We start from the raw sequence: 6,000 nt of genomic DNA, 5'->3' as shown, positions 1-6,000 counted from the left end.
CATAGAAGAGGCCCAAGAAGACTAGTAGTTTAAAATAACAATTGTCTGTGAAACAATCTATTGTAAGATGAACCAGGTATGACCGCTGCCATCCTGTTGCAGAGCAGATCACTAAAGCCATTATGGCTATGTTAGCATTAGATCTGCATCCAATACCTGCTGTCAATGCATCCGGTTTTAACAGAGTAGTTGAGGTTATGTATCCATGCTACTAAATTCCATCTCTATTCTAATTTACCAGTACAGCAATTTCGCACCTGCCCCCGAACATAAAACAAAGAGTTGTTCTTTGCCTAGAATATACCATTGAATCAATTATCCACTTAAATACAGATATGTGGACAATCAGTACTGGTCAAAGTAAAGATTAACAGCCCACTGGGTGGTGTACCACCTTCAGCAGCAGTATCTAACAAACAATGTAATCTCACTAACAGCCATGCTACTCTCTGTATCATTAGCTTTAGTAATAAGCATACCGGTGCCAATCTGTTGCAAAAGTTAAGGGATGTCATACCAAAATGACTTACCCCACTAGGACTTGCCTCAGAATTTGTCATTTCTGATAAGACACAGGTTCTCAAACTCTATCCAAACAGTGCATGTTTTCTAAGTCTCCCCACAGAATCACAAGTGAAATAATTAGCTCCACATGTGGATCTTTTAAAATGTGTCAGTAAGTACATGTGCACCTACTGGGTGACCTGGAAAATGTGTCTTGAGGACCAAGTTTAAGGACCACTGCTGATAACACAAGAAAACATGTACAAGCATTACAACTGGGTGAATGTGAACATGTACCACGTTTTGAATGGATCTGAATCTTTTATTAAATGACAAGTTTGGGCAGGACTTTTTGGCATTCAGCAACAAAATGTAGAAGATTGCAGCAGCTGTAAAATATATTCCATTTGTCATGCCACCTACTGAAGCAACAGGAAGTTACCAGGTAGAATTCCACCCTTTATATGCTTCCGTGACTGGAGAAACAGCAACAAGCCATCAAGGTGTACACATCAAGCTATGGTATAGGGAGAGGGGGATTTGTTACTTTCAAGCAAGTTTGCAGCTCAAGTGGCACATAACACAACGTATCCTGCTCCAGGTTCTCTTGCAAATGCTTTTGCCAAAAAAAACAATGACCCTTTCCAACAAACCTACTGATGTTGAGTCAACTCAGTGCACCAGAGAGAAACATTATGACATCTGGTCAGTTTTATAAGAAATGCCCACATATATTGACCCCTTTACCATGAATCATTTTGACATAGTTGACATCGATAAACTGGTGGAGGATTACTTTAATGATAATGTAAAAATGTGCCTCTCACACAGTCACTTTGAATACTGGGACTGGCACTAAAAAAGACAATTTGGAACCCCTTCTATAAACTAGATATGGTGTACTTAAGGAGCCCACCCTCTAATTTGTGTACTCGCAAAGAGAGTTTAGGATAGCCAAGAACCTTGTGAGCCATTGGCATAGGAGGCTACTTCCAGAAATGTGGAAGAACTGATGTTCATCATAATGAACTACAAATTCAAAGAGGAATATATTTGCCACCAATTACAAACAGAAGGCCTGATTCATTAAGTATAGCAACTTCAACAGCGCATGCAGTTGGCCAATTGTTGCGTACGGTGCATGTGTATACATCGCAGTGTGCATGTGCGAAGGCTGCACTGCAATTACACAGAGCACGGTAAGCCATTGCAGAGTGAGTGACAGCAGTCAGCGTTTGGGAGTGGTGATGTGGGAGTGGTTGGAGAAATCCAGGCATTTGAACGCCATTACATGGGCATGCATAAATTAGAGATTGTGATGGCATACGCAGCCTGAGTGCTTACTGCGTTCAACGAGGTTAGCAATTTCTAAGTAAGGTCAGGACTGATGTAATTCTGCATGAGGGACTGATGGTACTCAATGTTACTGATGTATATGCAGGACTGCAGGGTATTACGGATGTGACATAGTGGTAGCAGGAGGCAGTGGGTTGCTCTATGCTGGCAGTGCGATGGCATTGTGATAATGCATTAGCATATTTTCGCAGCAGACCTGCATGCGATTGTGGAGCTGCAATCACAATAGTGATCCTTAATAAATCAGACCCAGAGGCTGTAACTGTGGCTTCCAGTAGGGATGAGCTAAAGTTTTGTGATTATGTTAACATTAGTGGTGAGGGTGATAATAAGGACAATGACATATTCAACTTTGAGGATGATTAACATGTTTAGTCTTAATCCCATTGGTAGCTTGGATTCACCAAACCACCAAAATGTTTTATTTTGTGGGGGCCCAAACAAAGCATGATTAGGACAGCCAGGAACCTTGCGAGTGATTGGTGTAGGTGCTACTCCCCTAAAATGTATAAATCCTCATGTTCATAAAATTGAACTACAAATTCTATGAGGAAGGCCTTTGCTGTCAAATGCAACAAAGCAGAAACACTTCTGTAATGGTGGATTCCAGTGGGGATGAGCTGATATTGTGTGATGATTATGTTAACACTGATGAGGGTGAAGAGAATGAGGACGATACTGACATCTTCCCACTGTAGAGATGACAAACAATGATGTTAGCCACCTTAAGCCTTGGTAGCTTGTTTTGTGGAGGCCCAAACAAACCAAGCACTTCAGCCACAAAAGTAGCAGTCCTTGTTGCTGAAGTACTTGGTTTGTTAAACTGTGCATGTCCTTTTTAAATTTCAACATGGTAGGAGGGCCCAAGGACAATTCTAGAGTGCACCACTTATCATTATGGGCTTTGCCCTCATTGCTCTAGTCTGTTACTTTATATATATTTAACTGTACTGGACTGAGGCCTGTGATAATGTGGTTGGAGAAGTTAATTCTTATTATTATCTTTTCTACTAGGCCGTTACTCTGGTTTGAATTGCCTATATTGGCCTGATGGTTATTGTTGTTGTTTGCTGTATTGATTCAGTTTACATTTGCATACTCACATTTGGAAACTTGGGGCCAAATGTAATAGGTTAAGCATTTAGAAAGTGTGAGAGTTTAGCAGTAAACTCTCACATTGGTTGAGTTTTACCTTCAAAATAGGAGAATATCTGGATGAGAGTTTAAATCGTGAGTTTTTTTAGTCTAAAAACATGTAAGTTTGCATATTTTCACACTCTATTACATTGGCCGAGTTTAAAAAGTGTGAGTTTACTGCTAAACTCTCACATTTTCTAAACTCTTACCCTATTACTGTTACGATCCTCTAGCAATTGCTAGGACCGAGATGGAGGTGTTGGAGATACGTGGCACATCGAAGAACAAACACAAGAAGTATAGTTAAATCATGGCAGTTTACTAAATAAATGATATGACGGACCAGTGAAAACAACATGTCAATGGTGCAATAAGGAGCTGAAACCATAGGACAGTCAATAGAATATACTGTAAGTTTACAGTCCAAACTAAAGTTGTTAAATGGCCAGGAGGCCTAGTAGACAGTGGTGCTTGAAACGTGGTGTTGAAGCAGGGTTGCTGTATGGCCTGGAGGGCCTAGTAGACAGCGGTGCTTGAAACATGGTGTTGAAGCAGGATTGCTGTTTGGCCTGAAAGGCCTAGTAGACAGCGGTGCTTGAAACGTGGTGTTGAAGCAGGATTGCTGTATGGCCTGAAGGGCCTACTAGACAGCGTAGCTAGAAACGTGGTTTAGAAGCAGGATAGCTGTATGGCCTGGAGGGCTTAGTAGACAGCGATGCTTGAACCGTGGTATAGAATCAGGATACCTGTATGGCCTGAAGGATCTGTAGACAGCGATGCTTTAACCGTGGCATAGAAGCAGGATAGCTGTATGGCCTGGAGGCTCTGTAGACAGCGATGCTTGAACCGTGGTATAGAAGCAGGATAGCTGTATGGCCTGGAGGGCTCAGTAGACAGCAATGCTTGAACCATGGTATAGAAGCAGGATAGCTGTATGGCCTGGAGTGCTCTGTAGACAGCGATGCTTGAACCGTGGTATAGAAGCAGGATAGCTGTATGGCCTGGAGGGCTCTGTAGACAGCGATGCTTGAACCGTGGTATAGAATCAGGATAGCTGTATGGCCTGGAAGCTCTGTAGACAGCGATGCTTGAACCATGGTATAGAAGCAGGATAGCTGTATGGCCTGGAGGGCCCTGGAGACAGCGTTGCTTGGACGAAGGGTACTAGGGTCACTTAAAAGCCGGTGAGCAGAATACACGCAGCATGTAGAATATATATCTGGAAGTCTGGATGCACAGAGAGCAGCTTGCATAACCAAAAGTTCCACATGAAAACTCTATAGCCGACAGGGCGGTGACAGTCCAGGAAGTTCAAATAGGATCAGGTGCCAATCAGGCAACACTAGGAGGAAACATGTGAAATCCTCTGACGTCTGCGTCTCCTAGCAACTGGCAACCTAGAAGCATGGTCAGGAGCATGAGGAATACTGGCAGGAGACAAGTCCTGGACTGGACTTGTAACAATTACCTTTTGGTCTTTGGTTTTTAAGAACTTGTTCCATGTTCAAGATTTACTTTTCCGTATAGTAATAAATGCTTTATACATCATGAAATACCCCACCTCCAATCACCTGTACTGGCCTCAGGGCTGTGATTTGCTATTTGGATTAAGTTTGATGGTGATCTTGGTTTCTACTGGACTTAACTCTAGCAGCAATCACCTCTACTGGCCTGAGACCTGATATCTGCTGTTTGGAGAAGTGTGTTGGTAATCTATTCTATTTTCTACTAGGCTTTTTCTTTTAGGCTATTCTTGATTAATAAATACATTCTATAAGGTTATATAGTTAATTACATTGCAATCGTGTCTGCCACTGCTGTGCCACTATATTTCATAGATATGCTATATATGCCATGTGTTTGTGCCACCTCTCTGTCTCTTAGTTTAGCCAGCTAGCTCACTGCAGCCTTTGGAAAATGTTGATGAAAACAATATTGTGAGCTGTGAGGTGGTAAAAAAATGATCAAAACTGAATGTTATTGATGTTAATAATAATAATGTAGGAACAAAACAGGTCCAAATTAAGTTATTTTAGTTGCTTTATCAATTTTTAAAGAAATCCAAAACCAATACTGGAACCGAACCAAAACATTTGAGGGTGATTTTGCCAAACCAAAACATTTGAGGGTGATTTTGCCAAAACCAAAACAATTGAGGTTGGTTATGCCAAAATCAAAAACAAAATACAGGTCTCCGCGCACATCTCTGGCAGAAACTAGTTTTTCCACATGTGTCCACCTTAATGAATAGTCTCTTTAGTCCTCAAATTGGGAGAATGTTAATGATGTGGTAGATTTCTAGAGTTTGAGTTAATGCATTTGTATTTGATGTAGTGCTTCTTTATTTGAACATTGGTATTTCTGTGAGTAAATGCATTAGAGAAGCCAACCAAAATGTACCCTTATTGACTGAACCATATGACTTATTATTTTAATGATTTTTGTTTCACATTGTGTTACAGTATGATTGAAAAGGTGAAGAGTTTCTGCAGGAATTCTAAATTGCATAGTGTCGTGTAGTATTTGAAATGCCAAGGTAATACTGTGTGATCATAAACTGTTAAATAGATAATGGCTTAGATACAGAGTAAAATCAACAGTAGCTGACCAAATGGATGCATACAAATCAATTTACTAAAAAGCTTTGTTCCAGAGCTATGTTAGCCATAGGCTTGATTTGACCTACTGCAAGAGGTTATGCAGTGGACGTAGCTGGAGCTCAAAGCTGCTGCTGACTTTGCTAGTTTTATTGAACCTGCAAACATAAAGCAATCTGGCTAGCTCAGACTAATTCTTGTTCAGTTAACACTGTCACAGTTGTATATGTTTATATTCACATACAATTACAATACATCCACTTATGCTGATCTGTATATTCAGTAATATATTTAAACATATGTATTTCATAATCCTTTGGTCTCACGGTTCTGGTCTTGGCAGTGGAATATATGATGTTAGTGGGTTAGTAATAAAAGTTAGTAACCTATACAAGGAAATAGCATA

This window comes from Taudactylus pleione, unplaced genomic scaffold (genome assembly GCF_031769625.1).
Source record: "Taudactylus pleione unplaced genomic scaffold, aTauple2 ptg000064l, whole genome shotgun sequence".
Taxonomy (NCBI): Eukaryota; Metazoa; Chordata; class Amphibia; order Anura; family Myobatrachidae; genus Taudactylus; species Taudactylus pleione.
Note: the sequence above shows the minus strand (reverse complement) of the source record.